Below are 24,041 nucleotides of genomic sequence, written 5' to 3'. Positions count from 1 at the left end.
ATATAATACTATATACAATATATCTACAAGTGTATCTATATACACTAGATTTATCTGTGTATAGCTAGATATATCTATATATGTATATACAATATATACACAATATACAATATATATGTATACAATGTATATATTATAGATATTATGTGTAATATCTATATAATGTTATAGATTATTTATATAGATATATAGATATAGATGTAATATATATTATAGATATGTATACATATCTAAACACAACATATATGTGTACATATATACAATATAATATGTATATGTAATGTATGTATACAATATAATATATGCGTACATCCACATGCGCATTCATGTACATACATACAGTGCATGTACACTTGTGCATGTGTAAATGTATGTGCCTATGCATATATATATATAAAATATATAATATATAGAGTATTATATATATATAGTATATATATACTCCACATATACGTATATTAATATGGATGGATTTAAAAGAGCTTTTGTCACTGGGTTGTTGTGGGGATGGAAGGCATTACTGTGTAAAATCGAGTGGTTAATTAATAATAATATTAATAACTAACATTTCTAGAGAGCTTTAAAGTCCGCAAGGCATAGTTAAGAATAGCAGGTAATTGGATCCTCCCAGCTGAGAGGTAGATGCTATTGTTCTCTCTAAAAGGAAACTGAGTCAAATAGAAATTGAAATGCCCAGGATGAAACAGCTAGTGAAGTGCCTAAAGCAAGATTTGAACTTGGGTCTTTTTGATGGTCCCCATATTTGGGGGGAGGAGAGGAAAAATGAGATTAGTTGCAGAGGAGAGAGGGGAGGAAGTAGAGATTCAGCGTTGCCCATCCATGGCGGTAATAAAGAACCCGGATTGGAAGTGGGTGCGGAGGAATATAGGCAAAACAGCAGAGGCTTTGGAGGGAGAAGACCTGGTGGTTTTCCATACACAAGAGACCGGGGATAAGTCACTTAATTATTCAACATTTATTAGGCACCTCCTGTATGCCAGGCACTGTGCCAATTGATTGGGATAGAAAAAGAGGCAAAAGACAGTTCCTGGATGTCTTCCAAGTGGCCAAAGATGACCCTTGAGTTTCTCTGGGGCTTTAAATCTAGATCCTTAGGTGGGGAAAGTCACTTTCCCTTTCTGGGTAGCAGTTTTCCCGTGGCTCAAAGGGGGAGCAGAACCCCTTTTCCTGCCTTTTGATAGTTTCTGTAAGCCTCAGGTTTGAGGGGACTGGAAGTTTGTCATCGTTCTCAGTAACTTCCAACTAGCTTGGATATTTTGCTTTCAAGTTTGCAGTCACGCTATGTCAAAAATAAGTGCCTACTATGTGTCAATATCCACACAGTAGTCCTTGCTCTCAACGAGCTCCCAATTGAATGGGGGAGAAGCATACAAGTGATTCTGTACAAACAAAGGACAGGCCAGGATAAATCAGAAATAATCCGCAGAACAAAGCATGAGCGTTAGTGGGAATCGGGAAGGGCTTCTGGCAGAAAGATGGGATATGGTCTGGGACGTGAAGAAAGCCAGGAGGCAGAGATGAAGAGGAAGACTATGCCAGGAGTGGGGGGGGGGGGGGGGGAACAGTCAGTGTTTTATATGGGTTATCTCGTGTAATCCTCACAATCACCCCGTTTTGTGGGTCAGAGGTGTCAAGAGTGAGCCCGTCTGCTGTGGGTGCTTCTAAATGCTTCCTAATAGAACCCTAAATCAGATGAAAATTAAAATGTACTGGGGAACTATTTCGCAGAATAACTAAAAACAGAATACATTTTGTCAGTTTGTGGTTTTTCAAGTCAATATGTACCTGGCAGGGATCCTTTTGTAGGGTTTTGTGGGGGATTTTTTTGTATTGGTTGGCATGTTTCTCCTTCAGCCCATTTTACAGATGAGAAAACTGAGGCAGAGCAGAAGTGACTTGCTCAGGGTCATCCAGCTAACGAATGTCCGAGTCGGAGATGAACTTTGGAGGGTGAGTCCTTCTGCTTCTAGACCCCATGCTCTAGCCACTATGGCACCCTTTAAGCAGCCTCTTACTATAAAGGACCTTATTATCATCTTGTCATTTTACAGATAAGGAAACTGGAAATCAGTCTCCATCAAGGTCAGGCGGTGATATCAGTGACAAAGCTGGATTTGAATCAGATGCTGCTCTTCCCCCCCCCCCCCCCCCCCCCCCCCCCCCAGTCACCCAGCCATTAGGTCCTTCCCCTTTAAGGTTATCTACCATCCTCCAAAAAAAATTAAAATGCCTTATCTCCGCATTCAAATGTAAGCCCTGGGAGGGCAGGGGATTATTTGCTTTTTCTTTGTGTCCCAGCCGGCAGCTGTTGATAGATCACCCTGGAATCCACCCTTTTTCTTTCTTTCCTAGGGTCTTACCTCATCCTTTTTGGGAGGGCAGCCAGTCCCTGGTGTTAGGGGCGGCCCAGACCCGGGCCCAGAACCCTGAAAATCTGGCCCTGGGGCGGGCGCCTTGCTCCAGAATTCTCATTGGCGCTGCTCCCTGCCCAACCTCCCTCCTCCTCCTCTTCCTCTGTCACTGCCCTCAGCTCTAAGTGTGGGCAAAGTGCCTTCGGCGTGTCCATCCCCACAGCGCCCAGTGACCGTCAGAGTCAGAAAGGGGTGTGGCGCGGAGGGGACAAGGTCCCTTTTCCTTGGGATTAGGAGAAAAGGTTAGTGGGTGAGAGGTCAGGGGAACTCTGGAGTGCTTGGCTGGACTGGCCGGGGAAGACCGGAGTTCCAATTCTGGCCCTGCTGATAACTTGGGATGGGGGGATGGAAGAGGAGAAGTCGGGAGCCCTGGGTTCCAATCCTCAGCCTGCCGCTGACTTAGCTGCCTGATGCTGGGTGAGTCCCTTCTCCTCCCTTCCCTTGGGCCTTGGTTTCCTCTTTTGTAAAATATGGGTATTGAGCTATGTGAGCTCCACATCCCCAGGCCAAACATCTTGGGATTCTATAGATCTGGGATAGAATTCTGTACAGATCCTGGAGTCTACCTGTCTATGTGACCTTGAGCCTCATTTTACTCATCTGTAAAATGGGAATAATAGCAGGAACCCCTGGTCTTACTGCGAGGCTCAGATAAGTGCATGGAAAATGTTTTGGAAACCTTCAAGATGTAGAGAGAGGGATGTACCTGGTACTGGCAGAAGGAAATCTGCTAGTGCAGGTGGCACCTTCCCTGGAGGGCAGCTCCGTGGCACAGTAGAGAAGAAGGCCAGGCTGGCCACAGGGAGGACTCATCTGCCTCAGATACCTACGAGGTGGGTAACTCTGGGCAAATCCCTGCACCCTGTCAGCCTCAGTTTCCTCATTTATAAAATGAGCCGGAGTAGGAAATGGCCAAACCAGTCCAGTGTCTCCATTGGCAATGCCGGGACAGGCCTGAAATAACTCAGCAGCAACAACAACCAGCTGCTTTAGAGAATTGGAATTTAATCTATAGAGAATTTTGAGAATGAACAGCTAAGCACTGAGCAGGTAAGTGACTTATCTAGGGTCACACATTCAGAATGTATCTGAACTAGGCCATATACGCCTTCAATTATCCGTGGCTTTTTTTGTTCTTTAAATAGAGTGTCCACCAATGTGGTGGCATAAGTCAAGATGGCACTGGGGTGGTCAGCTCACTGCCCTTTCCCCATCCTACTCATCTAGATCCTGTTTCTTGAGAAGATCCCTGTCCAGAGCTGGAGGGCAAGAGACCATGGGAGAGCGTCACAGATTTTGAGTCACAAGGGAACTTAGAGTTCTTCCAGGGGACGGCTCTCATTCCTCATCCGGTGAAAGTAAAGGATTCTGGGTTATCGGAGCTAGAGAGAACTTTGGAGATCATTTAGACCAACCGCCACACTTAACAATGTAAGAAACTGAGGCTGCAGTGATGTCCCCTAGCTGTTGTCTAGTGTGGGAAGCAGGCTTCGTGGTCAGCTTTGAGCTCCCTACATCATAGTAGAGGGCATGGCTGTGGGGTGGAGGCCATGACTGGTGTGGAGGCCATGACTGTGGTGTGGGTCCTGAGACAGAGGCAGAGAAGTAGAGGGACTTAAGGTGGGACATGAGGATGTTGGCTGAAGAGCGTCCAGAGGAGATGGGGGAGCTTCTTACAAGGAGCCTTGCCTGCTGCCTTAATGCTGCTGCTTGCCTTCTGCCCCACATCCTGTTTGCTTGCTGTCACCCCTTTTAGGTGAGGAGCTTTGGGAGAGCAGGGGCTGCTTTCTGCCTTTCTTTGGATCCTTAGCAGTTAGTGCAGGGCCGGGCATGTAGGAGGAACTTACTGAATGGCTGCTGATTTTCCTCCCTTCCTCCCTCCATCCCTCCTCCCTCCCTCTTTTCCTTCTCCTTCCCTCCCTCCCTCCCTCCCCTCTTCTTCCCTTCCTCCTCCCCTCCTTCCCTTTTCCTTCCTCCTTCCCTTTTCCTTCCTCCTTCCCTTTTCCTCCTTCCTTCCTTCCTTCCTTCCTTCCTTCCTTCCTTCCTTCCTTCCTTCCGGAAGGAGTGTATATTTCTATGTATGGTGTCTATGTGTCTTAAAGGCCATCACAGGGGTGAAGGGTTAGCTTCGTTCGGCCCCAAAGCCAAGGACAGAATTGGGAGCCGAGCTGCAGAGTCAGATTTCAGGCGACTGTCAAAGAAAACAAACTCCAACAGCTCCACTTGTTTCCAGAAGGCTGGGGCTTTTTTGGGCCTAGGGAGGTTCCCCCTTGTTGGCAGTCTCCAAGCAGAGACTGGACAAGCACCCGTGGGGGCCTGAAAGACACAGGTCCCAGAAAATAGACAGCAGGGCCCCTTCCAGCTCTGAGACTCTCTGACTTAATGACCTAGGGGGGGGAAAAAAAAAAAACTTTACTACAGAAAAGCACCGTGCTGCCTTCCTGTCACCCCATTAGACGTCTACTCCTTCAGAGTCGGGGTGATCTTGCCTTTCTTTGGAACCCCTCCCCCACAGCACTGTACCCAAACATATGTAGTAAGGACTTAATAAATGCGCGCTGATGGATCTTTTCAACAGTGCTGTGAGACGGGAGCTATTATTAGCTCCATTTTATAAAGGAGATTTTAAGGGACAAATGGGCATTTATTAAACAGCAACTAAAATGTCTGGGGACCTGCGCTCCTTTCGGGGGGAATTTAAAGTTCAGGGAAGATGGGACCCCTGCCCTCACGCACTTAGAGTGTAGGTATATATAGTATAGTATATATAGTGTGTGTATATATATATATATATATGTATATATATATATATACACATAGTATATACATAGTGTATATATATAGTGTAGTATATATAGTGTGTGTATATATATATATATATATATATATATACACATAGTATAGTACATACATAGTATAGTGTATATATATATATATATATATATATATATATATACTATAGAATACTATTTATATGTATGTGTGTATGTATATATATATATATATATATATATGGCACTTAAGTATAGAATAGTAGGTACACACAGAGAGAGCAATTTCTCTTCCTTTTCCTCCTCCTCTTCCTTACTCATCTTTCCTTCGAGGTTTCTTCCTCCAGTAGCAATGCCCCCCAATCCTCGTGAATCAGCTCATCAGGCAGCTAAAATATCCCAGCAGCCCCTGGGGGGTGAGGTTGTGCCTCTGTCTCCAAACTGGCTTCTAAGGGGGAATTTTGGCAACAAAGACCAGCAGCCTTGGTACCTTCAGGAGATCACGATGGGAGGTGGGGAGGGCTCCCTCGTCGCCTTTGGAACCCAGATGAGCCTCTGAAAGATACCTTTGTGGGGTACCGTCTATGTCCTGGTTCTGGATCTCTGGGACATCATCAGGCCCCCTCTATGGCTGTGGAGAGATCCAGAACGAGGATCTCTCTGGCCTCTGGGACATGATCAGGCCTTTTAAAACTTTTTCCACTTGTGACCCCTTTTTGCCCGAGAAATTTTGGACGTGACCCGGAGTATCTACATGTACAAAATAGACATATTATCAAACATTTGCTGCTGGTCAATCATAAATCATAACCACATTATTATGAGATCCCCAAAAGGGGCCGTGACCCCCAGTTTAAGAAGCTGGGGGATAAATAAGTAGAGTGACGGGTGACCAACGGACCTTGGATCTCTAACTCGGACCCAGGGCCAGAGGAGAACGTGGAGGCCCTTTCGAGATGTTTTCTCATCTTTTCAGTGCTGACCTGTGGCTTTCTAATAATCTCCCAGAGGAGAAAGCTCTCCAGCCCATTGGAGTCTTTTTTCCCCTGGGACTCTGAGGTCCCCATCCTCCAGCTGTCACCTGTCACACCTACCACTGGCCACACCATCGCTTCACCTTTGCAGGGGAAGTCATTTTCTTAATGTCTTTTACCCCACAGATGCTAAAGAAATGTTTATTGAGTTAGTCATTTTGTCATTTCAATCAATCTCGGCTCCTCATGACCCCATTGGAGATTGTCTCGGCGAACATTCTGGAGCAGTGTGCCATTTCCTTCTCCAGCTCGTTCTGCATTTGAGGAAACTGAGGCAAACAGGGTGAAGGGACTTGTACAGATTCACATAGTTAATAAGTGCCTGAGACTGGATTTGAACTTGGGAAGATGAGTCATACTGACCTCCATGCACTATGGTTCCACTTAGCTGCCTCGTTGAATTGGGGTTAATCCCCAGCTTCTGAGAAGGCTTTGTCCCAGCTCTAGGAAGGGGGAGCCGGCTGGTTTTGGAGGGCCGTGGAGGACAGTGGGAAGCACTCTGACTGCCTCTACAAGGAGGCCCTCTGGGAAGGGGGAGCCCGCTGGTTTTGCTGTACTCCAGAGTTGCTGGGTGGGAAGGGAGCCACACCAAACTAGTCCCAGTTGTCTTTCAAAAGTCAGGCAAGGCAACGAGTGAGGGACCCAAAGGAAAGCCCCAGCTGGCCTCTCTTCCAGGACACCATAGTGTAACAGGGAGGGATGGTAGGAAGGAAGGAGCAATCATTGATTAAATGCCTACTGTGTGCCAGGCACTGTGCTAAGGACTCTAGAATTGTCACCTCATTTGGGTCTTCACGACAGCCTTGCGAAGCAAGTGCCATGTATTTCTAGTTAAAGAAGCTGAGGCAGATGGAGACTGTGACCTAGAGACCACATTTGAGTTCTGCCTGGCTGCCCGAGGCAGGACATAGTTGTGCAAACTTTTAGGCACCAAGTGTTACATAGGGGCGTTATATGGGGAGTAACTTCAGAGGGAAGACACTGAGGTTTAGGAAGAGCAGGAAAGGAGGGATTTTAGCTGAGGCTTGAAGGTGGGCAGGAAGCTGGGAGGTAGAGGAGCTGAAGAGGGAGAGCATTCCAGACACTGGGGGTGGGACAGGGAACACAACCAACACTTGGCTCCCAGGATTGTTGTGAAACTCAGATGAGAAAATCCACGTGAAGCGCCCCACAGGCCTTAAGGCACCGTGGAAATGGCATCCGTTGTTTGCAAAGGATGCTGGGTTGAACAGCAGAGGTCCTGGGTTGCTATCCAGGCTTAAACACTTACTGTGACCTCTTTCCTTTTCTGTAAAATAGGGCTAAGAGCATGTCGAGCTTGTATTGAGACATGCACTTTGTCTTTAAATGATGGAGAAGTGAAAATAATTGATTATCGATCAATTATTGATAAATGTTAAGGAGTGAGATGAGGGCACTTACACCAGCCCTTTGGTTTTGCAGAGAGGGGAACTGAAGCTCATTAAGAGGATTTGACCTGTTCCAAGCTCACGCAGGAAGTAACTGGCTAAATTAGGCATTGAATGCCAGAACCTCCAACTCCAAGGTCAATCTCATTCACCCCAGCCCTTTTCTTTATTCCAGTCTACACCAGTCAGTGTAGGGGGTGGGGTGGGGAAGGATTAGATTAGCTCTGCTCAGTTCTGGAGGACAGAGTTTCTGTACAACCAAAGGATGATCGATCAAGCAAGTAATAAACATTTATTAAGTGCCTACTGTATGCCAGGTCCAGGAATATCATCTCAGTTGATCCTCATCACAACCCTTGAAGGCAGGTGCTGTGATTATCCCCATTTTAACAGAAGCAGTGACTTGCCTAGAGTCACATGACTTGAAAATGCCTAAGACACCATCTAATTGCCTGTGAATTATCTGATATCTCCCTTATCAATATCAGATCTCTTTCTTTCCCCCCATCTGCTTATCTGTGTATCTATCCCTCCATCCCTCCATTCTTCCATCCATCCACCTCCCTCCCTCCCTCCCTCCCTATCCATCCATCCCTCAGTCTGTTCTCTTCTACCTGGATCGTTAGCTCCTTGAGGGGAGGGGCCATTTCTTTTTGCCTTCCCATGTCCCGTGCCTGGAACAAACACTGTGACTGTCCCAGAGTGCCCCTCTTCGGGTCTGCCATTTCTCAGGGACGCGGTTTCAGGGGTCCGGACTTCCTCATGACAAAACCGGCTTTCAGCACCAGAGGCGACCTTGGTGGTATAAGCAAGTCCTTCAAGTTCTGCTGGGGGCATGTTTATGACTCCAGAGGATACTCATCACCACACTAATTACCCTAATTGCTGCCCACTCAGAGGCTAGGTGGGTGGCTTAACAGCACTCTGAGAAGCTGGTAATGATGCCCAGGCCTGCCTGGTGAGGGGGAAAAATCTGACTCTTTTTTTTTTTCTCCCAACCTCTTTCTCATGGTGGTCAAAGATGGTAATTATCGGCGGGAAGACAATGAGTCTCCTTCTGAAAGTCAAAGGTCAAGGGTGAACTTTGCCCTCTATGATTCTGATGACTTTGGTGTCCAGATGACAGTGAAACAACCCAGGAGAAGCCCCTTTGGGGCCTCCACAGCTGGTCACGGTGCTCAACGAGTCCTGGACTTGGGATCGGGTCAGTGATGGAGACTCCTTTTGGCCTGGCATTCCCTTCTCTGATCTCTTCAAGGAAATATTGAGTCTTTATTTACCCCTTTTTCTTTTTAATGAGCTGCTTGAAAATGGTATCCTGGTAATTGACTGACTCTCACCTCAGACACTGCTTATTAGCCGGGAGATGCTGTCGAGCATTTGACCCTGCTGAACCTCGATTTCTTCCTCTGTAAAGTGGGGCTAATGATAGCATGGACCTGGAAGGATTATTGTGAAGTTCAAATGGCCTATTAGAGGTAAAACATTTGGCAGACCTTAAATCGTGATGGCCACCTCAGTGTGTTATTTCCTCAGGTTCCCAGTTATGGTTACCTCCCTCCCCAATAAACAAGAGTTATCAAGCACCTACTATGTGCCAGCTATGGAGAAGCTACATGGCACAGTGGCGTCTCGGGATTGGAGTCAGGGAGACTCATCAAATTCAGCCTCAGACACTGACTAGTGTATGTCTGGGCAAGTCACTTCACCCCAGCTGCCTTCATTTCCTCCATAAAATGAGCTGGAGGAAAAAAAAAAAAAAAGCAAAGCACTGCAGCATCTCTGTCAGGAGAACCCCAAATGGGGTCATGGGGAGTAAGACATGACTGAAAATAACTGAATAAAAATGGGCCAGAGATGGGTTCAGAGCTCAGCACTATAGTAATGGAACAACCCATACTCACAGTAAGTGTGTGGCCTTTGGTGCGTGCCCTGGGCTGCCTTATCTGGGAACGTGCATCCTCCTCTTCCTCCTCAGGCCCCACTCCCGACAATGTTAGCTCTTTGAAGGCAGGATTTAGCTCCCTTTTGTGTTTATTCGCCCAACACCTACCATGGCACCTGGTGGAGGAGATTTGAGAAACGATGATTTCTATGGGTTATTGTTGCTTTAGGAATTATCCTTGAAATAATTAAAGTCATCTGGATTAATCAGACTAATAATAATTACAGTCATCTGGATTAATCAGACTAATGAGCTAATTACAGACAGGATGGCTGTGTGGAACCTTAAAAGTATCAAATAGTTAAAAACTTTTTTTGGGAAGGAGAAGGAAGTGTGTGTGTGTGTGTGTGTGTGTGTGTGTGTGTGTGTGTAAGTGTAAAAATGCCCCACACATTTTATTTTATTGTCACTCATACTGCAGATATCATTGATCTTAGTCATCTAATCAGAGTATTTGGCTATCATTCATATTTATAGAGAGAGAGGGAGAGATACGGAGACACTGAAAGAGATAAACAGAGAGACAGATACACCCATGGGCCCAGAAAAAGCTGGAGCTGTGATTTTATTGGTACAAGGAACTCGCATGGAGTGAACTTATTTCCCTGAGGCAGAGCCACACACGTTTGGCCATTTATAATCCTCTGAGGGTTTCCTGGGGACCCTGAGGGTTTGTTGAATAATCCAGGGTCACCCAGCCAGGACATGGCAGCCAGGACTTGGACCCGCCCCCTGCCCCCCCTTCCCATATCCTCTCCCCAAGGTCAGTTTTATCCAGTGTCAGGACTGTCGTGTCTGATACTGGGACTGTTGTGGTAGATAGAGCATTTGTGGATATATTCATATGTGTTAAATATAGATCAAGAGAGACTGAACCTATGATCCATACACAGAGGTGTGTACACCCAGGCTCAGTTTCTATATCTGTCAGTCATCTGCCCATCATTCTCTCTCTGGGTCTCTTCCCCTCCCCCTTTCCCTCCCGCTTCCTGCCCCCTCCTCCCAGATGGGTATCGAGATAAAGAAGGAACCTGTGATATCATAGGTATACCAAGTTCCCAGCTGAGGAAACTCCCTCTCAGCACATTCTTTTCAGCTTCCAGCATCTTTATGGCTCAGACCGGGCACTGAGAAAACAGGGGACCCGCGCACGATCTCTCCGTCTCTCCATGAACTCTCCAAGTCTCTCTCTAGGACACGATACTATTTCTTATCTTAAATCCACCAGTCAACAAGTATTTATTAAATGTTTGCTGTGGATTACAACTAGAAAGAGAGAGAAGGTCCCAGGCTGGGGGCCCCTTATACCCAGGAGATCACGGGTCACTCCCGAGGTTATCCTTGTTCTTGTGGCCATTTAGTTGCATCTAGCTACACGGCACGTAGTGCTGTCCGCAGGATTTTCTTGGCAAAGTTACTGACGGAGTCTGTCATTTTTTTTTTCCGGTGGATTAAAGCAAAGAGGAGTTAAATAGCTCGTCCAAAGTCCTGCACCAGTAAGTGTCTGAGCCTGGATTTGAACTCAGGTTTTTCTGACAAAAAATCCAGTTTTCCAACCACTGAGCAAAAGGCTCCACAACCGCTCTGGTATGGCTCTTCTCTCTCTGCAGACAGATCAGCTCAGCTCATCTCAAGTCATCATATGCTGTCATATAGCGTAGCACACCCATGGTCTTATAGGCCCAGACACATGTCATATATGTGCAATCTGCATGGACACACGACACGTACACAGACACACAACATTCGTGTGTAGCAACCCCGCTCTACCCTAGTGTGGTGGTTTCCAAAGCTGAGTCTGCGGCCTGTGGAGGATTGTGGGCTAACTTCCTGTTTCTTCTCTCAGCTTTTTCACTTTGAGTGGGACAAGTGAGGAAAGTGCCCAAGATGAGGCCCGAGGATGGGCAGGGGTCTCCGCGAGAGATCACTTTCCGTGATCTTCTTCCCTCAGACACTTGCCTCTTCCACACTTCCCCATTATGGCCAGAGCATCCTTCCTGTCACCCAGGGGTGTGACCTTGGAATCACCTCAGCTCTTCATCCTCACTCACTCTATGAAGTCCATCAGTTTCTAGGTCTAGAAGAGCCAGAAAGAGCATCCCTTGCCCTCTGCTCCCCAATCGCCCTCTGCTCCCTCTCCAGGGAAGTAACCTTTGTGGCCTCTATAAGCACTGGAACCCTCACCTCCTCAGATGTGGAAAAGAAAATGTTCCTCACCAAAGGCCTCCGAGGGCTGTCAAATGGTTCAGCCAGAAGTGGACGTGATTTTATTTGGAGGAAATTACTAGGTGCTTAATAAAGGCTTCTTCTCATCCCCCCTTTTGCGGTCATACCCCGAGAATCAATGAGCGCTTCCATCGTCCCTGCAGCTGGACCATCCTCTCCATGTTGTCCCCTGTGTTCAAATGTGAACCCCTTGAGATCGCTGACTCTCTTTTCTCTCTATCTCTGCAACATTTAGAACACTGCTTTGCATCTTGTGAAGGGTTTTAAATAAACAATTGTTCATTCATTCGTTTATTTTATTTCTCTCATTTCGGTGACACACAAGTGGCCCAGCCATCCCTTCGTTTGGGCCCTCTTTGCCTTTTGCCTGGATTATTGCCATGTTACTTTGCAAATTCATGATGGCCAGAGCCTCCTCATCAGTCTCCCTCATTTCTCTCTGCTCCCTAACCCATCATTCATACAATGCCCCAAATCATTTTTTGTTCTTTTTTTTTCCTGAGGCACTTGGGGTTAAGTGGCTTGCCCAGGGTCACCCAGCCAGGTCTGAGGCTAGATTTGAACTCAGGTCCTCCTGATTTCAGGACTGGTGTTCCATCCACCGCGCCACCCAGTTGCCTCCAAAATCATCTTTTTGTGCGGGTAGGTCTGATTGTACCAGTATTCTCAGCAAACTCCAATGATGCTTCAAGACTCCAGAAGATTATTTTATTTTTATCTCTTCTTGAAGTTTTTTTTTTTTCCCCCCTGAAGCAATTGGGGTTAAGTGACTTGCCCAGGGTCATGCAGGCAGGAAGTGTTAAGTGTCTGAGGCCAGATTTGAACTTAGATCCTTCTGATTTCAGGGATGGTGCTCTAGCCACTGAGCCAATTAACTGCCCCTCCTCTTGAAGCTTTTTTTTTTTTTTTTTTTTTTGGAAGGTACATGTATATGTTTTATAATGCATACAGTTGTGAGAATAGTGGTATGTGTATGCTGTTTGTAAATGCACAAATATTGCGGAGCGACAGTTTTTTTTAGCTGCTGGGGACATGGGCAGAAAAGCGTTTGGAGGCCGCTGGCCTGGTGGACAGCTTCCCGGGCTCCTGCCAGCCTGTGCCATCCGGGCACGGCACCTGGCCTGCTGTCTCATGGCCGTCCCTCAGGCAGGAGTTGTGTGTATTCTGGGGCTGAACGCACCCTGGAAGGCTTTCCAGTTTGGTGGGATCTGCCAGAGCTTGCTTTGTTTGCCTTTGAGAATCCTGGGTCACCTCCACACCACACGGAGGGATCAGAGCAGGATTTCCATATCGATGGAAAATATTTCACAATCCGCCAGCATTTTCTGAAGTCCGACCACGTCTGCACAGTGGGGGCATTTTCTTCTTACCTTGTTGACAAGTGCTTATCCCAGACATATTTCATGTGTCAGGTGATCTGAAATAAGATCCCAATATATGTAAAACACGGTGTGAACTTCCCCACCCATGCCCTGCCCTGCCTGCAACCCCCTCTGTGGGAGCTGGCCTCAGGTCCTCCTTATTTTTCTCCCCTATCCCAGCCTTCCCTGTTGCTTAGTTTTTGGGCCCCTTCTGGGGGAATGCTGTCTCCCTTTCCCACTTCCATTTTCCCAGAACGAGCGCTCTCTGCACTGAACTACCCTGTCTCAATAGTATTCTCTAACAGTTATCAGTCACTAGGGGATGTGGCTGCTCACATTGTTTGCACTGGCCCTTATCATCTACTTTGTCATTGTTCTCTAAGGTCTTTTGGGCCTTATACTCTATTTTGTTGTTATACCCTTTGACCCACCAGCCATCGACACATCTACCGTGTGGCAAAACTCTCCCATATGTGTTGTCTCCCCAGTGTAGAATCGGAGAATCCCTTGGTTTTGTACTTCTGTTCACAGGGCTTGGCCACAGGATAACTGTGGTCCAATACATTTCCATTCCTTCCATAAAGCAGACTAAAAACCTTCCCGGCCTTTTGGACAGACAACTAGATGGCTTGATGAGTTTTTGGGGGCTGAAGAAATTCATCAAACCATCGACTTTGAGCTTTGAAAGGATGGTAGAGATCATCAGAGAGTCAGGGGATTCCTTCCAGATTGGGCAGCCTCCTGCCACCCACCCACCCATCCCCAGCTTTCGGTCCCTCTCCCTAACACAGTATCTGTCCTTCTTGGGTCAGGGACAACTTAGTTTTTATCTTCTGTTCTCAGGGATTAGTCCATAGTTGGTGCTCCCCTCAATAATGTAGATTTCCACTCTTCTGTCCCCTTGATAGATGATTTGATGAGTTCCTGGGGCCAAAAACTTTCTATAGGATTGTCAATTTAGAATCACCTAGCCCGAGGATCCCCCAGCTGCTGATAGCCCCTTCACCACTAGTGCAAAAAGTTACCATGTATTGGAGAAAACCAAGGCTCCCAGAGAAGGTGAAATGATTTGCCCACACTCACACACTAGCGAATAAGAGGTAGGACTAGAATTTAAATAAACATTGGGCTTCTGACTCCCATTTGAGCTCCCTTCCTACTGCCCTACCTTGCCTCTCTAAGCATTGTTCTCACACCCTTGCCGGAGGCAGCGGTCTGCTGGCAGAAGCTCTGAGAACTCAGGGTCCCCCCCCTTCCCCAGCCAAGATGAAACATCGGAAAAAGATTCTGGTGGAGAATGTCCATCCCAGACTTTTTGGGATTTGCTTTTATATTATTGGGATGAAGAAATAAAATCATTACAGTTCAAAATTACTCAAAGATGTGAAGACCCTGAGTGTGTGTGTGTGTGATTTGTGAACTTCACACACACACACACACACACACACAGAGAGAGAGAGAGAGAGAGAGAGAGAGAGAGAGAGAGAGAAATAGACCCCAAACCCCACAAAAAGACAAAACCCAAAAACTCAGTTGGTGGAAAGAGATTCTATACCCAAGTGCTCCAAGCCTGGCAAATCAGACCTTCCTCGTGCTTGCCAATGTGCCATTATTTCTGAAGCTCTGTAATTTCTTCCCTGTAGTTTAAACCTAAATTTCACCTCTTCCATTTTAGAAGTATTCAGCATCTCCCTTTTTCTTTCTCCTTCTCCTCCCGCTGTTCCTCCTCTTCCCATTGAAGTCCTATCATTAGGCCACACTGCCTTTCAAATACTTAGCATATTCAAGGTAGCTATAAACTAACTCATTAAAGTTACTCAGTAACTTTTCATTAAGTAAAAGTCAAGTAATTTTTATCACCAGATAGCTGGAGGGCTCAGGAAAGGAAATGAGCTGAGCCACAAAGGGAGCTGGAGTCCCAAAGGGCCGAGGCAGGAAGTCCATTTCAGGCAGGGGTACAGCCTGCAAAGGGGCAGAGATGAGAGATGAATTTTCCATGAGGAACTGAAAAAGGGACAGTTTGACTGGAATAGAGACTATGAAGGGAACTAATGTGCTGCAATCTTGGAAAATTAGGACAGAACCGTGTCATGAAGAAGTTTAAATGCCGAACAGACAAGTTAGGTTCCCATCCCGGGGCCACTAGGGAGCCACAGCAGCTTTTGGAGCAAGGTGGGATCTGGGCTTTAGGTCGCACACTTGGGTAGCTGTATGATAAGTAGATCAGAGCAGTGATATCAAACTCAGATAGAAAAGAATATCCTTTGGCTGTATATTAACTTAGAAAACCACAAATGAACACTATCTATGTTTGATTGTATTTTTATTTATTTTGTTAAGCATTTCCCCATGACATTCTAATCTGGTTTCAGCAGAACTCTGGGGTGTTGCCTGCACACAGGTACCTCGGAGTTTCAAGGTTGACAGCTCTGGATTATCGAGGGGAGGGGATGGAGGCAGGGAGACTGATAAGGAGGCCATTCTACACAAGAGGGGATGAAGTCCTGAGGTTCTGTGAGGGAAGAGAAGAAAATGGATGTAGTTGAATGCAAACAACTGGTGAGAGGTGATGAGGAGTCCCTGGGGCTGGGAGTAGGAGAGCAGAGAGGAAAGGGTCTGTTTGAGCACAGCAGCTACTTCTTGGTTGGTAAACCCTTCTTAGATTGGATGATGATTAGCCTGAAAAGCAGGACCGATACTGCGAGGTTTGGGGAAGAAAGGGCTTTGGAAAAAGTAAGAACTTGAGAAATGAGAACCATTGTTATTAATACTATTAGCAAGAATACTCATTATTAATTAGTGTCATTATGATTAATATTACCAGCAACAAGTGTTTATTAAGTGCTGAATATGTTCTAGGCACTGTGCTAAATGTTAAGGGTAAAGATAATCCCTTCCCTCAAAGAGGATACATTTTAATGGGAAGATAACAGAAAAGGAGCTGAAAAACAAGGAGGCTTATGGGAGGAGGCTGTCATTGTGGTGAAACCTGGAGACTTACAAGCAGAAAGGGAGAATGAAGTCCTCCTCTTTCTTCTCTTTTCCCTCCTCCTCCTCCTCCTCTCTTTGTCCTCTTTCTCCCTCCTTTTCTTCCTCTTCTTCCTCCTCCTCCTTCTCCTCCCTCTTCCTCCTCTTCTCCCTCCTCTTCCTCCTCCTCCTCCTCCTCCTCCTCCTCCTCCTCCTCCTCCTCCTCCTCCTCCTCCTCCTCCTCCTTCTCTTCTTTCTCCTCTCCCTCCTTTTGTTTTTGTTGTCCCTTGTTCCAGCTCCTCCTCCTCTTCTCGGAGTTAATTTGTTTTCGGATTCCCCAGGGATGGATGGCTTGATCCCATCACCTGGCTGATGGGGGAGATCCAGCTGGACCGGGCCTCTAGCCCTCTAAGACGCTCTGTGACTTAGAGATGGAGTTTGGAAAATATGATGACTTTTACCTAATAAGGGAGTTTTTTTGGTCAATAACAGATCACCTGAAGTTTAAAATTGGCAACACAGTAAATTAAAAGTCACGCCGAGGTGTGAAACGTAATCCCTCCCAGGATGGGAACACAAAGGACTAAAGCCTCGTAGCTGTGACTCAGCCTCCCCTCACTCACCCTTTCTTTGCTTTCCCTTCCTCACCCACTCACTCCTTCCCCTCCGCTCCTCAGGCAGGTAAGTGGGAAGTTGGCTGATTCATTGATTTGCATAGCATCCTTCCAGAGGTGTGGTCAGCAGGGAGCTGGTGGTTTAGAGTGGAAGGGCAGGAGGTGGCCGGGTTCAGGGGCAGGGAGCTGGTGGTTCAGAGTGGAAGGGCAGGAGGTGGCCGGGTTCAGGGGCAGGGAGCTGGTGGTTCAGAGTGGAAGGGCAGGAGGTGGCCGGGTTCAGGGGCAGGGAGCTGGTGGTTTAGAGAAGGGCAGGAGGTGGCTGGGTTCAGGGACAGGGAGCTGGTGGTTCAGAGTGGAAGGGCAGGAGGTAGCCGGGTTCAAGGGTGCTAGAGTCACCGGAAATATTTGTTGAAGTGAATTGGATTTGGGATGAAAGGCCCTGAGTTCAGATCAGAGTTCTAGTGCTTAGTATCTGCGGGATTTTGTGCACTTCACTTCCCAACTCAGGAGCGTCGGTTCCCTCATCTGTAAAATGAGCTGGGGGACCTCTAAGGGCTTTCCCCAGCCTCAATCTGGTTCTATAATTTTATCTTTAAACTATAAACTTGACATTTAGAGGGAGCGTAGTAATGGAATGAGCATTGAATGTGGAATCTTGACTTTGTCTCTTAATTCTATGTGACCTTGGACAAGTCATATAAGTTCTCTCTCTCTCTCTCTCTCTCTCTCTCTCTCTCTCTCTCTCTCTCTCTCTCTTCTCCCCCTTTCCCTCTCTCCCTTTCTGTCTTTCTCTCCTCTCTCATTCTCAATCTCTGTGTCTCTCTGTATCTCCCTATCTCTCTGTCATCCTCGTTCTCCCTTCTTCCCTCCCCCTCTATCTCTGTCTCTTCCAATCTCTCTTTCCCTCCCTCTCCCTCAAAAGCCATCTCATCTAATTCTTTATCTAACAGATGAAGAAACTGGGGCTTACCAATGGTTCTCTATTCTGTCCAGAATCAAATATAAAACCCTCTGTTTGGCTCTTACGGCCCTTCATATTCTGGTCTCTCCCTGCCTTTGTTGTCTTTTCACCCCTTACTCTCTTCCACGGACTCCAAGTGACCTTCTTGTCACTTCTCCCCACAAATGCTCCTTCTCTGGGCTCTGGGCATTTTTTCTGACTGTCCCCTATGTTTAGAATGTTCTCCCTCCTCTTCTCTCTCCTGGCTTCCCTGCCTTCCTTCACATTTCTCCTAAAATCCTATTTTCTTTGGGAAGCCTTTCCCAGTCTTCCTCATTGGGAGTGCCGACCCTCTGTTGATCATCTCTGATTTGACGTGTTGTTGTTTGGGTGTTGTCTTCCCGCTAGAATCTAAGCTCCTCGAAGCATTTTCGGTTTAGCTTTCTCCTGTATCCCCAGGACTTATTACCATGTTCAGCACATAGCGGACACTTGATAAATACTTATTTATTGACTTAATTTAAGTGATTCATAGGTAGAAATGAGTAAATCAGGATTTCACCCTAGATCCTCTGATTCCAAGAACAGCATGAAAGTATTCCATGTTGGCCTTCTGTTGGTTCTAGATGAGCCAATTCTTGACCTCGGACCAGTCATAGGATGGAGTTCTGAATGTGGTAGAAAAATAAGCCACACTAAAAGGGAACGAAATTATCTTCCACCTAGCTAGAACCCAGCTAGCCACCCGGTAACCCACCATGAATTAGGTGATCGGGCAGATATACCTCACTGATCAAATAAAATTGAGTCGGGCCCCTTATTTTCCTTCCAACTGCGAGATTCTGGGAAGATGAGGCAATTGATATTATTTATGATGCTCAACTAAAAGAGCATTTCCCAACTAACAGGTGATTTCTATCCTGAATGGGTAGAGTTTAGACTTATTTTGGTACTTGTCATAGAATTGTGACCTTGGATGGCACTGAGTCCACCCCTATCATTTTATAGGTGAGGAAACTGAGGGACACAGAGAGAAAGGGACTTTGCTCATGGAGCTGAAGTGGGGATTGGAACTCAAGTCTTCCTGATACCAAATTTAACCTTCAATTATGTTGCCTCTCAGGAGACCCATTCTTTAGATGGCAGTTGGCTTTTCATAGCTATGAACTGCCTTCTCGGCTTGTGCAATTCTGTTCTGTGTCTTTCTGTCAGGTCTCTTCTGGGATATTTCCCAGAGTCTTCCTCTTTTTTTTTTTTTTTTAAATCATTCTGTGGATCCCAGCATAGCTCTCAGGTGGCCTTCTTTTTGTCCTTTTCCATCATTACCTGGATGACTCACCTCCATTTCTAGTCAGACGTGTCTCTGATTCTATCTTTTCTTCTTGGGACGAAGGCTTCAGTGAGGATGTTGTGCAGCCTGCTTCTGTCCCCAATGTTGCTGCTGTCCACCGAACCCCGCCATGTAAAACTGCAGTCCTTCGAAACTTCCTAGTATTCCACGTGTTGTACTCCTGTGACTCTGGGAGAAGGGTGGGAAGATGAAGATGAGTTTTGCAACAGGAAGGGATCGTTGCAAGCACTGGTCGATTTTCCAAATTTAATCTTGCCCAATTTCTTCTTCCTGTTTAGAGTAGGCTATGGATGTAAATTCATAGAATGTAAGCTCTTGAGGGCAGGGATCATTCATTTTTGTCCTTGTAGCATCAGCCCCTAGCACAGAGCCTGAAACTTAAGGCAATACTCCCACTCAAGGACACCTCAATGGCCTCATGATCCTATTTGCTGTTTCTGTGACTTCCCATCCCAAATATCCCTCTCTGGCCACCACTCCCTTATCTATCTATATCTTCCTCATTAAATGTAAGTTTCTCAAATAGAGGGTGCTTATTATTTATATGTTTTAATCCTCATCTCTGAGCATGGTGCCTGACATGGAGTAAGTACTTAATAACTACTTTATTTTTCATCCCTCCATCCATTCATTTGTACACACATGATCTCCTTGTCAAGATATATGCAGTGATGGGCTGAGAGACAGTAAGGATAGTGTAGAGAGAAGTGGGCCTTTCAAGTCAGTTCTGTTCAATTGTGTCTCTGATATATTGGCAGGGAGAGCTGGGACAGTTGCTTTCTGCCTCTGAGCCCTAATTTCTCATCTCCAAAGTAAGGTTATCGGACCGGTGAAATCCAAGGCCCCCCACTCCCCTCCCCGAAATGCACGGTCCTGTGAATTCACAGGGCTGACACGCTGCTAGAGTGACTCAATTCGTTGTCACTCCAGTTGGATGCCCGAAGCTGGACAATGTGTGGTCTTCTATTTTACTTTGCAGAACGGTGCAAGTTCTTATCTTTGGATCGTGTCCATTTTGCCAAAGGCCAGAACTGAACTCAACTCAACCAACTCCAGGAGAGCTTATTATGTGCAAGGTATGATGGTGCAATCGGTGGGGGGAAGTATCAGTGAAACCAGAAGGACTTTCATTTAGGCCTGACCTCTGACCCATCCTAATCATGGGACTCTGGTCCAATCAATTTAACCCTCTGTGCTCTAGGAAGCTCTATAAGAATCTAAATTATGGCTAAGTTTCTGATATGTAGCAGCAGATGGAGGTTCCTCACTGGGAATTCCCTATTCCCATAAAAACACAGGTTCAGATCCCCTTTCCCCCAAAAAACCAAGGTTCTAGCATTTGAGGATCTAAAAACAAAATCCAAACAGGCTCTGCCTTCAGGGAGCTTACAGTCTCCTGGAGGGAGGGAACCTTGTGTACTCAGATAAATATAAATGGTGCAACTGGGGATGGGAGGCGAATATAGGGGGTGATGGATTATGAGAAGTACTTGCACCTGAGAAGCGGAGACAAGGCCACAGAAATCCTCCTGCTCAGTCAGCCATGATGCCCTTAAATTCAGGAGCAGAACTCAAGGACCATGAAAAGCCACGGCCCAAGCCATTAAGACCTGAAGAGTCACACCATTAAATAAATAATGGTAGAGTTTAGAAGTCAGTAGTCCCCCATTCTCACTTTATACACAAGCTAGTTGAAGCTGAGATTTGTCTGCTATCGCACAGCCAGGGAAGGGGAGGACTGGGAGTATCCTGGTCTTTGACCACTCTTGGGGCGCAGAGCTGGGGATGGAATATCCCGGTGGGGATTTGTTGGAGAGCCGTCCTTGAACCCAGGAAGACTTGGGTAGAGCAGGGGACTCTTGCCAAACCCGGCCTTAGGGCTGGAGACTTGAAAGGTGAGCGGCCTTCTTCCTGAGAGAAAGGAGAGATCCTAATCCATACCCCCTGTAGCTTTTGAAATGACTTAGTTTATCTGTGACATACATTAAGGAGGCAGCATGTTAAAGGTCAAGGGAGACTGGACTTTGCTATGGGTGACGTGCCGGCTGTGCGATAGCAGACAAATCTCAGCCTCAACTAGCTTGTGTATAAAGTGAGAATGGGGGACTACTGACTTCTAAACTCTACCATTATTTATTTAATCGTGTGACTCTTTGGGTCTTAAAGGCTTGGGCTGTGGCTTTTCATGGTCCTTGAGTTCTGCTCCTGAATTTAAGGGCATCATGGCTAACTGAGCAGTAGGATTTCTTTATGGCCTTGTCTCCACTTCTCAGGGTAAAGGATGATTTACTCAGTCACTGGGGGCTGGAGAGAGAAACCGGAGGCAGAAATCAACAGAAAGGACCTTGGAAGCCATTAGTCCAATCCCAACATTCTCCTGAGGAGTAACCCAAGGAGGGGCCTTGGGTCGTAGCAGTAGCAAACAGTAGAGGTGGAATTCATAAGTACATCCAGAAACTCCAGAGTCAGTTATTCTCCCGCTGACACTCCCTTCCCAGATCTTCCCTTTTCCCAAAGAATCTCTCTCTTTTCTGAATATTTGCATTTATTTTCTATCAGCATTGTGGGCAGTTTGCCCATTTCATTTTACGGATGTGGAAACTGAGGCTCCTAGATTGAGGAGTTGCCTTATCTGAAGCCACCTAACTATTGAGTGACAAAGTTAGATTCGGTTTTTTTTTGGTCTGGGACTGGGTTTTCCCCAGCATTCCAGGAGGCATCCCCTAAACGAGCCCTGCTTCTGAGCCCTGCCACTGCTTGGGGAACCATTCCACCTGTTCTAGCCTCGGTTTTCTCAGCCGCCAAAAGGGAACATAAATATTTGTTCTCCCTCTCTCTCTTTGTGTAGTTGGAGGGGAGCAGATTGTGATCGCTATAGAAATGTGAGCTGTTATCATTATTACTCACCCTCTCCAGACATTCCCGGTGACTCCCTCCTTGGCTTTGTTCACTCTGTTCCTTCCTGCGGGGATGCCTTCCCCTTCAGCCTTTGGCTCGGAAAATCCAGGCCATCCTTCAAAGGTCAGTCCCCTTAATAACCAACGGTACCGATCTCTCAGAGGTGGTGCTGGGGGGGCGGCCGGACCAACTTTGGAATCAAGAAAGTTTTGAGTCCTGCCTTGGAGACCTCGGGTAAATGCCTCCAAGCACCAGGCTCCCTAAACAACGGGGCCCTGGCACCGGGAACTCCCCATTCACATGAAATTGGAACGTATTCTTATATAAAACTTTTGCCTGAAGATTTGCCCATGTGAGAGAATGAAATGTTCTGCCCAGGGCTGTACATCCATAGGGGAAAGGTTAGTATGTTCAGGGCTTTCTGACCCCAATCAAGTTCCTTCCAGTGTCTGTTATTCACCAAAGGGTGCTGCTGCACTTGTGGGTTTGTGCCCCGGCCATTGGGTTCAGACCTACACATAGTAGGTGCTTAGTAAATGGATGTCGATCAAATGAGTGAGAGACTCTGTCAGAGCTCTTGTATTTGGAATGGGAGATAACATACGCGTGCAGAGATGTAGGGACAGAGACAGAAACAGGGAGACAGAGACAGAGAGACAGAGACAAAGACAGGGAGACAGAGACAGAGACATAGAGACAGAGACAGAAACAGGGAGAGAGACAGAGAGAAGGGAGTCAGAGACAGAGAGAGAGACAGAGAGAAGGGAGACAGACAGAGAAAGAGAAACAGGGAGACAGAGACAAAGAGAAGAGAGACACAGAGAGAGAGAGTGAGTGAATGAGACAGAGGCAGAGAGATGGGAGACAGAGAGAGGGAGAAAGAGAGACAGAGAGAATGATACAGAGATGAAAAGCTCTTCTCTTTGGGGCAAAGGGAATTCCTTCTCTGAATATCAGTGAGAGTCACTAAATCGTGTCTTTGCTGCCCAGGTAAAAGACAGAGAGGAAGGAACATCCAAGTGCATTGGGGCTGGGGGCAGCCACAGTCTTCGGCTCTGTCTCTATGTATCTCTGTCTGCATCTCTGCGTCTGTCCGTCCCTGTCTCTCTGTCTGTCTTTTGACAAGTGGCCAGAAGAGAGCATTGGGAGAACAGCCTGCCCAGGGTGTCCCAAACCTGGCAGTTTTTCCGCGTCTCCCACATTGCCAGGAGACTCTCCTCCTGGGTGTGTGGGAAGGAGCGGGGGAGCGTGCATTCGGCCGTGGGGACTGCCGGCTCTGGGACCCCCGCAAGGTATCGCCCCCCCCCACCCAGGGCCACAGAGGTGAAGTGACTGAAACTTTTATACTTAGTATAAAAGTTTGAAGACTTTGATAATAGTAGTAGTAATAATAGTCATTTCAGCAGTACCTACTGTGTGCCAGGAACTCTGCCAAGCTCTTTCCAAATACAATCTCATGACAATTCCGTGAGGTAAAAGGCTTCAAGCTTTAAGTGTGTCCCTTCTGATGTGAAATCTGTTCTTGGGACATTGTTAAGTGCAAGCCCTAAATAGGAGCCTAAGGGGACTTAGAGATAATATGTTAATGAGATAATGTGCATGGAGTACTCTGTAAGCCTTAGAGTCACACACACACACACACACACATACACACACTCACACGGCATATATATATATATATATAAAACACACATATATATGTAATATATGCACATACATTTTATATAATATGAAGACTTATAGACTTATTTTTGGGTGGATATGGAGTAATTATGATACAGTAAATTAATTACAAGTCTCTTGGGTGTGTATCCCTTGTAATAAACACATATAGACACATGTCAATACTTACACATATGTGTAACATATATTACACATCCATAAAGGAAATAAAGACACACCCACATATTAAGCTTGAATAGCTTAGAACCGGACCGAGACTTTCAGAACTCTCTGTGTACATGTGTGTGCAGGCGAGCCCCTGGTCCCTCTGGGAGAGCAGTCTCATACCTTGTAAAATGAGTCTCTCCCTTGCCCCCCTTCTTCTCCCCCTCCCCTCACAAGGCTCCCTCAGTTTAAGGGGCAGGAAACTA

At 46.5% G+C, this 24,041-nt stretch overlaps 1 long non-coding RNA gene across 2 annotated transcripts; it reads left to right on the top strand.

Annotated features, from left to right (window-relative positions):
* The first annotated feature begins 425 nt into the window (after window positions 1-425).
* On the top strand, window positions 426-22,348 carry LOC116423738. 2 transcript variants are annotated; one of them, XR_004234256.1, is made up of 4 exons: window positions 426-1,971; window positions 2,073-4,188; window positions 20,030-20,126; window positions 21,899-22,348. It is a non-coding gene; the product is annotated as an uncharacterized LOC116423738 (long non-coding RNA). The 2 variants fall into 2 exon arrangements; XR_004234257.1 differs by lacking the exons at window positions 20,030-20,126; window positions 21,899-22,348 and adding an exon at window positions 11,438-12,210.
* Window positions 22,349-24,041: the final 1,693 nt, after the last annotated feature.

Source organism: Sarcophilus harrisii, chromosome 4 (assembly GCF_902635505.1).
Source record: "Sarcophilus harrisii chromosome 4, mSarHar1.11, whole genome shotgun sequence".
NCBI classification, from domain to species: domain Eukaryota; kingdom Metazoa; phylum Chordata; class Mammalia; order Dasyuromorphia; family Dasyuridae; genus Sarcophilus; species Sarcophilus harrisii.
This window is presented reverse-complemented; position numbering and strand designations above follow the sequence as displayed.